The following is an 8,808-nucleotide window of genomic DNA, read 5'->3' on the forward strand; positions in this document are numbered from 1 at the left end:
TTAGTCATTTCATCTTTTATTAAACTATACCAGAGAACTTAATAGAAACAACTTTTGGTCATAGGTTTTAACAATCAAGAATGAATATTCAAATTATCCATGTATACATTTGCATATATGTATATATATGTGTGCATAAATATGTGAAGATGATAACAAAATAATGAACAGCAGGAAAAACATAGCTATGAAATAGAAAGTGACCAACTGTGTTTAATAGAGGTAGAAGAGTCTACTTTCAAAATGAGACAGATCAAGTCTTCTGGCTCGATGTACTAAGTGGTCCCAGGATTCAATTCTTCACTGCCTGTTGACTGGACACTGCCCACATACATGAGCAATCCTGCTCTGGTTTCTCGGCAACAGAAGCTCAGATCCTTGGGGGAAGCAATACTAGAGTGAGGTCTTTATTTCTTTTGCTTTTCTGCCTGCTTTTCCTCCCATGCAGAGAAGAGAAGCAAAGCTGAACTGTGATGTTGCGTTGAGAGAAGTTCTGAGCCATGGATATAAACGAAAAGTTTTCAAGACAAGGACTAAAGCAAGAGAGCTTTGCTGATTATTAGAACTATGATGCATTATCAAAATAAAGTCAGAGTTAAATAACATAGTTCATGTGTTAAGAAGAGGAATATATATATATATATATATATATATATTAGAGCCAGCAAAAAATACTTTAAATAATAGAGTAAAATGAAAATGTGCCATGTAAATGAAAGCTGGATGATTTCATAAAATAAAAGCAAATTACATACCTCAAAATACTCACCAAAATTTGCAGCTGGAGATCAAATATCAGAGATAGGAAATCTTCCAATATGTTAATTAAAAAACATCATCAGAAATAGCAAAAGTAAGGTAACTATAAATAACTCATTTTTATTCTTCTCATAGACTATTTGGCAAAAAAAGAAAGATTTTTAGGGGAAAACAATAACATTGGCATTGTAGAATTTTATATGCTCGTCATTATTGAATATTTGAAAATGAAATGAAGAATGATAATAATAAATAGAATTTCACTTGAATGTGTATAAAATGAACTTTAAGACTACTATGATAGAAAGAAGATGCATAGGCCAGGAGTTTGGCCTAGTGGTTAAAGTGCTTGCTTAGCATGCATGAAGACCCTGGTTCGATTCCTTGGTACCACATACATACAAAAAAGCCAGAAGTGGTACTGAGGCTCAAGTGAGCTCTCTAGCCTTGAAAAAATCCAAGGACAGTGCTCAGGCCCTGAGCCCGAGCCCAGGACTGGCAAAAAAAAAAAAAAAAAGAGGATGCCTATAATGATTTCTACAGCAAGCAATAAATAATACTGCAACCAAGTATAGCTAACATTATTATAGCATTTGAATCTTTTCCAACAGAAAGATTCAAATGAAATACTGGAAACTAACAGAGTGACCAAAAGAAAGCAGAAACTAAGCTATACCAAAAGGGAAAAAGGGGCCAGGTGCACATGGCTCCTGCCTGCAATCGTAGCTATGCAGGAGGCTGAGATTTGAAGATTACAATTCAAAGCCAGCCCAGGTAAGAAAGTCTGCGCAACTCTTTTCTCCAGTTAACTGCCAGAAAACTGGAATTGGAGTTGTTGCTTAAAGTGGTAGAGTGCTATCTTGGAGCAAAGAAGCTCAGGGACAGCACTGAGGCCCTGATTTCAAGCTGCATTACTAAATTAATTAAATTAGCTAATTAATACAAAAGGACAATAATCATATTAAACTTTAGTTAAAAATTTAAAAACTGGGACCATCGGATCAGAAAGAAAAGTGAGACCAAACCTCAGAGCTGCATATAAAGGATCCATTTTAATATACATATACCACAGATATATCCAAAGAAAAGAATTGAAAAGTTACATTTGGCAGTGGTTGAGGATTAAGACATCAGTATGACAATATTAATCATAGACAAAGCAGATTTCAAAACAGGATGGATAAAAGAGACAAAAGATATTTCCTAAAACTGTATGTTGTAACTCTAGGTAGATATTGTATCATTTATCCTTGTAAAAGAACAAAGACTTCAGAATGAGTCATTAGAACACGCTGTAGGCCTTAACAAGTATTTTGAGGCTTTTTTGTTGTTGCTGTCATTTGAAATTTGAGGTTTGAACTTGGAGTATTAGACCTGTATAGGCAAATGCTCTACCACTTAAGCCACACCCCTGACCCTGTTTGTTCTCATTTTTTCATTTTGTTTTTCTTTTGCTTGAACTTAGGGCCTCAGACTCTTGCTCTGCTTTCTTGTTCATCACTGATGACGTACTACTTGAGCCTTACCTCCCTTCTGATATTTTGCTGGTTATTTGCAGATGGAGCCTTATGGAGTTTTTTCCTCAGACTGGCTTTGAACTACAGTACTCCAGCTCTCAGTAGCTAGAATTACATATGTGATTCACCAGTATCCCACATGCTTTCATCATTTTTCAAGCACATTTTTATTATTTTTCAAAAAGTTATTTTTTCATAAAGTTATGACTGGGCTAGCCTGGACAATGATCCAGTGATTTTCCTATTTATGCTTCCCAAGTATCTGAGAGGCAGGAATGTGCCACCGTGCCCAGTTTCTTATTGATTGAGATCTTGCAAAACTTTTGCCCAGACTATTCTCAAACTGTGATACTCCCAATTTCTGCTGCTATGTCCAACTTTATTTTATAAAAGGAAAAACGTAAAGAATTGCTTATCTGATCGAGCAGAATCCTAGAAATCAATAAAAACCATAATTTAAAAGCCTCAAATATTAAGAATCAAGCAAAATATTTCTAAATAACCAGTGAATTATATAATTTGAATGCTTATAAAAAATATAGCATATGGGCCAGTTGTTTGGCCTTGTGGTAGAATGCTTGCCTAGCATGCACAAAAACCCAGGTTAAATTCCTCAGTACCATATACATAGAAAAAGTCAGAAGTGGTACTATAGCTCAAGGGGTAGAGCTCCAGCCTTGAGAAAAGCCCAAAGTCAGTTCTCAGGCCCTGTGTTCAAGCCCTAGGAATGGCATATATATATATATATATGTATATATATATGTATATACATATATAGTGTTAAATATGGTAGAGACACAGGACTGTTTCAATTGACAATTTAAGTGTCTGTCTTCAGGGCCAGAAGAGAAAATTAAACCAGAACAATAAGAAAAAAAAAAGGAATAACAATTACAGCAAAATTAAATAAAAAAGAGTAGAGAAAATTAACATAATCAGTTAATTCTTAGCTTAATAAAATTAATAAACCTATAGCAAGACTGATCATGGAAAAAGAATAATTCCATTTCTTGAAATATCAAGAGGACATATCAAGTCAGCCCATATGAACATTAAAATTATAAAAAATAATGTACGAACTTTTTGCCAATTTGCCAAGCTTCATAACATGAATAATTCTTGACATGGGAAACTTACAAAACTAGAATAAACAAGATTTAAAAAATAACTTAAATGATTTTATTTCTATTAAAGAAATTAGAATTATAATGGCAATTCAATGCAGAATTATTTCATTAACAAATAACACCAAACAATTACCATAAAAGATTCCATTCTACATGAAACTTTATACATAATGAATGAAAAGTGGCTATTCTCTACTTGTCTTATGATTCTAGTATAACTTTGATGCAAAAGGCCATAGTATGAAAAAAATACACCAAAAAGAAGATATTATGCCAAAGAAAATGGAGAATGGTAACACTTGCCTATGCCACAAAAGCTGCTATAAAGATCAGAAGAAATATTTAATGGAAAAGCAATTTCAAACTAATATGGAAATAAAAGCTAATCCTTTTGAGGCTAAGAAGAAAAAAAAAGCCATATTTTGGCTACTTACAAAGGGCCAATAGTAACTTCATTTGGTGGGAACATCAAAAAAAGAAAAATAAAGTCTAGAGGAAATTAAGTGCTAGTTAAAAGGACCACTTTGTGGGATTGAATGAATACACCTCTGGAATGCAAGCTTCACACAGCCTTTTGTGACTGACTGGACAAAGAAGTGACAATAGTTCCTTTATTCCTAAGATTTATTGCACTAACTTAAACAGGGTTGTTTTCTACATCTGGAGAAGGAAAGGACTCTGCAAGAAATGTGTTTTAACCAAATGGTGGAGTGATCCTTGGTGTTTTTATCCAAACAAACAAAAAAACCCAAAAGCAATTGTGAAAGGAAACCAGAGAAAATAGCTCCTCTATTATCTTTATTTTAGGTCAAGCTATTTGGAAGCCAGTTCCTGCAGTTTGGCTCAGAACTAATAGTATCACCCACTGAGCTTACCAGAATGGGAAATGCTAAGGTTTGCATTCTAAACATCCACAATTGCTTTTCTTTTATATGACCAATGTGCCCTGAACTAGGCCATAATTTAATGGTAAAAGGGTTCATAATAAACTTAGTTAATAAAACAGATCAATACCAGTGTAGGAACTAAGACAAGCTGTTTTAACTTTTTTTTTTCTCCAATGTTAAAGAAGCTTCAAAGAAAATCTTTTCAGTATCTATTTCTTTAAATTCTTGATTCTTACTTTTTCTGAAGCAAAATGGTTCAACATATCTATAGAAGAATATTCCTGATTCTAGGGACTTGGATTTTCCCAGCAGACATGTCTTTAATTAGCACGAGCAAAAAGTTAAGCCAGCCTCTAACTCTTCATGCTCCATATTAGCCATGATTACAGTTAAAAAATTAAATTTAAAATCTTCAGCAATTCATCCCTGCATAGTGTTGTTAAATCTTACCTGTTGATCTTTCTGCTGCATAATTAGAAGAGCACTTGACAACTATTCAGCATTTATTAGGAAAAAATCATGTAAAAGAAATTTGAAATTAAAGCTCATTTTCCCAGGTTGCATTTACACTTGACATAAATCTGTCTTCTCTTTTAACTCTAGATTATCTTTCTCCTCATCTTTTATTTTCATGAATCTTGGTTTTGGTGAGCTGAAAACATGTTTTAGTGTGAGGGAATTTTTGCCTGTTTTGCTCTCTTTTACATTTTACCAGTATTTTTGATATTGTTCTTCAAAAACCAAATATTGTCTTGTCATACTTGCTTCTGAAGTTATGTTCTTCTTTTGTAATTTTCTATGTCTAGTATAAAGTGAACAATGCTTCATACATTGGTATTTTATTCAATTACGATATTAAAACCTTGGGTTTATCCAAGTAGAACGTCTCATATGAATAATTTTGTGTACTCTAGTTTGTATTCTTCACTTTCCTTTGTATGTATTATACTGCTAAATCTTTCCAGTAGCAATTTTGTACTCATTGAAACACTTCATGTAAGATTTTAACTGTTTTCAGTAGTAATAAAACTGATCAAATATTTATCTTGTGTCATACATTATTCTAGTGTTAACTCATGTAATTCTCATGAAACTTCTTTGAATAAATACTATTATCCTCAAACTGGAATCAAATATCAAATTAGAAATCAGTAAAGGAAGATAGCATGAAAATATTCCAACAATTAGAAACTAATAACCTCCTCCCTTCTTCTCTTCTCCTTTCTTTTTTTAAAAATTTATTCTAGAAGCAGAGTGTGGTGACTCACTCCTGTAATCCTAGCTACTCAGGAGGCTGAGGTCTGAGGATCAAGGATCAAAGCCAGCTCTGGCACAAAAGGACATGAGACACTTATCTCCAATTAACCTCTAGAAAACAGGAAGTGGGGCGTGGCTCAAGGGTAGATTGGTAGCCTTGAGCTGAACTGCTCAGGGACAGCGCCCAGGCAGAGTTCAAACCCCATGACCCACCAAAAAAAAAATTATTATTGAATACAGTGATCAAATGTTAACCCTCTTCCACTGGAGCCACATGCTCCACCCCCAGTCCTTTTGTTCTAGTGTGTTTCAGATAAGTTCTCCATGTTTCAATAATATGATATTAGTTAAAACAACTAAATGTGAATCTACAATTATGTCAAAATTAACAATTCTGTTTTTATTTCTATACAAGAAATGAATCTGGGTATAGATTGTTCCATCTAAAAGCCCTGCTTTCTTTGGAAGAATAAATAATTCTTAACTGTATGGGTTAGAGATTTCTGGATTATAGATCTAAATTGATAGTTTGCAAACTTGTCTTTTAAAGACAGAATAAACTTAGTGCTAACAGTCAAAAAAGAAAAAAAAAAAAGGGAGAGGCCGGGAGTTTGGTCTAATGGTAGAGTGCTTGACTAGCATGCACGAAGACCGAGGTTCAATTCCTTGGTACCACATACATAGAAAAAAAGCCAGAAGTGGTGCTGAGACTCAAGTGGTAGAGCTCTAGCCTTGAGAAAAGTCCAAGGAGAGTGATCAGGCCCTGACAGCCCATGACTGACAAAAAAAAAAAAGGAAAGAAAGAAAGAGAGAGAGAGAGAGAGAGAGAGAGAGAGAGAGAGAGAGAGAGAGAGAGAGAGAGAGAGAGAGAGAGAGGAAAAGAAAAGAAAAGAAAAGAAAAAAGAAAAAAACATCTGGGAGCATTATCACAACTTAAAATGAAATACCAGGAAGAAGTAATTGCTACTACTTCCAAGAATGCTGATAATTTAACATTAAGAAACTAGTTCATGTAACTTATATCATTAGTAAATTAAAAAATAATGGCCTTTATTATTGACCAGAAAAATCAATTTTAAGAAAACTTACAAAAATGTGAATGCATATTCTTATTAATATATTAAACGTTACCTTTCAGAAGCCAACTGCCAACATTCTGCTGCGAAATGAAGCACTGGAACATTAATATTGAACATTTACTATTGAAAGTCTAATTACCCTCTGGGCACCTGTAGCTGTGTTTGTAATTCTAGTTATGCAGGAAGTTAAGATCTGAGGAATATGATTTGAAACCAGTCCAGCCATGAGAATCCTTAAGGCTCTAATATACAATTAATCACCAAAGAGCCAAAAATGGAGCTCCGGTTAAAGTGGTAGAGAGCTAGGCTTGAGCAAAAAAGCTCAAGAGCAGTGCCCAGGCCCTGAGTTCAAGCCCCAGAATCTACACATACACACAAACATGCACACACGCACAAGCACAAAGTCTTATTACCATTAACAACAAGCCAAATAACCACAATTGTTATTATTATTTAAAACTATTACCTTTTGTGCCAATCAGAAAAATATCGAAATATTGGAAATATACTTAGAGAAAGCAAAAACCTCTACTGTGAAATACAAAAGATAAATGTAATGAAGTTTAATATCTTACAATCAAACTTAAATATTAAAAACAACTAATAAAAATCTAAAAATATTTTAAACTTTTGATTAAAGATTTCTGAATGGGTCTTTGTTTGTTGCCAGAAATCATTTATGCATTCATTTACTCCTTAGTGTAGTTGTTTATTGTGGCTCTACTACATATGATGCAATATGCTAGGCCCAAGAGATTACCAACTACACTGTGATGGTATGTGTATTTGGGTCTGTTTTATAACACATGCATTCATCTACAAACAGAAAGAGATATATCACTCGTAAGGATTAGTGATCTCACAAAAATAGGAATTTGGATGATAATGTTCTTAGTTTTATTCTCCTATTTCAGTACTCAGAATTGAACTCAAGGTTTCACATTCTCTGCCACTTGAGCCCTGCTTGTTTCTGCATTTAGTTGGCTTTTAAGACAGGAGCTCGTCATTCACTTTCCCTGGGGCTAGTCTGCAGCTTCAGTTCTCCCTTACCCACCTCCCAAGTGGCTGAGACCACTAGGCTTGCAGTCCTGTGTCTAGCATAATTTTTATTCTTATGCAGAAAAACTTACCAGTTAAAGTTTTGTTAACAAAGAAAACGATGACTTAAGAATAGTGACTGTTCGGTATGTGGCAAAATTATTTTTGGAATGCTAGTGATAAAAGGCATAACAAACAGCTGCATTTTCATCTTTCCTTTGCCCATGGAGTTTAAGACAGACTATTTCTAATTTTGCTACAAGATATTCTGACAAATGGAATTTTTCCTTATGCTTAATAAACATAAGAGAAAATACAACTCCAAATTCATCTACCTATATTATCTGTTCATTTCCACTAAACCTCTTCATAATATTTTTTCTGACTTAAATATCAGTATATTAAGAAATTGGTTGGCTATTTTTCCCTCCTTGCATGCATGTGAATGTACGTAAGAATACTGCATAGATTGTAGGTTAAAAAGATTTTCTTCTTTCCCAACTTGCCATACATACAAATTAACTTGCTAAAAAACAAAAACATTTTCACCTTGTTTTAAAATGTGATTTATAACACCTGGTAAAATAATATATTTTTCTGCCTTAGCTTTCTTCCTGATGCCTATTTACCACAAAGGTTTTAATCATTCATAAATGTAATTTCAGACTGTCCCTTGGTTACCAGAGAAGAAATAAAAGTTCAGAAAGCTTAATCAACCCTCTCAAGACAAAGCAGCCAAAAAACTGTTAAGAGGTAAGAAGTCAAGCCAAGCAATTGTAAATGCAAAATCCATTTGCCTTATCCTACCTCATTTTTTTTCAAGTCCCTGATTACCAAGTGCTATGATACATCCATATTACCTTAATTTCCCAACACCGATGTTTACCACATTCCACAAAGGGAAATTCATTCCCACCTGGTCTTCAGTTGTATTCAGGATGACCTAAAGATTCAAAATTAATTGTTTAAATAATTCAAGCTAGAATGAAAAGGAAAGAAGAAAGACATAAAGTGAGAAGATCAATGAAACTTACACAGAAAGGGCTTAAAAGACCATAGTGGGGGAAACAATAGTGACTCATGTTGTCCAGAGAGGAAATTGACCAGGAAATAAATCACAATTCTATGATGAGAAAACCTTCAG

General features: G+C 33.9%; 1 long non-coding RNA gene across 1 annotated transcript; it reads right to left on the reverse strand.

Annotated features, from left to right (window-relative positions):
- Nucleotides 1-270: 270 nt before the first annotated feature.
- LOC150059727 (uncharacterized) lies at nucleotides 271-8,591 on the reverse strand. The gene is made up of 3 exons (XR_016536400.1): nucleotides 8,525-8,591; nucleotides 756-810; nucleotides 271-377 (listed from the first exon to the last, which is right to left on the reverse strand). It is a non-coding gene; the product is annotated as an uncharacterized LOC150059727 (long non-coding RNA).
- Nucleotides 8,592-8,808: the final 217 nt, after the last annotated feature.

This window comes from Megascapheus bottae, chromosome 8, assembly GCF_031878675.1.
Source record: "Megascapheus bottae isolate mThoBot1 chromosome 8, mThoBot2.hap1, whole genome shotgun sequence".
NCBI lineage: Eukaryota > Metazoa > Chordata > Mammalia > Rodentia > Geomyidae > Megascapheus > Megascapheus bottae.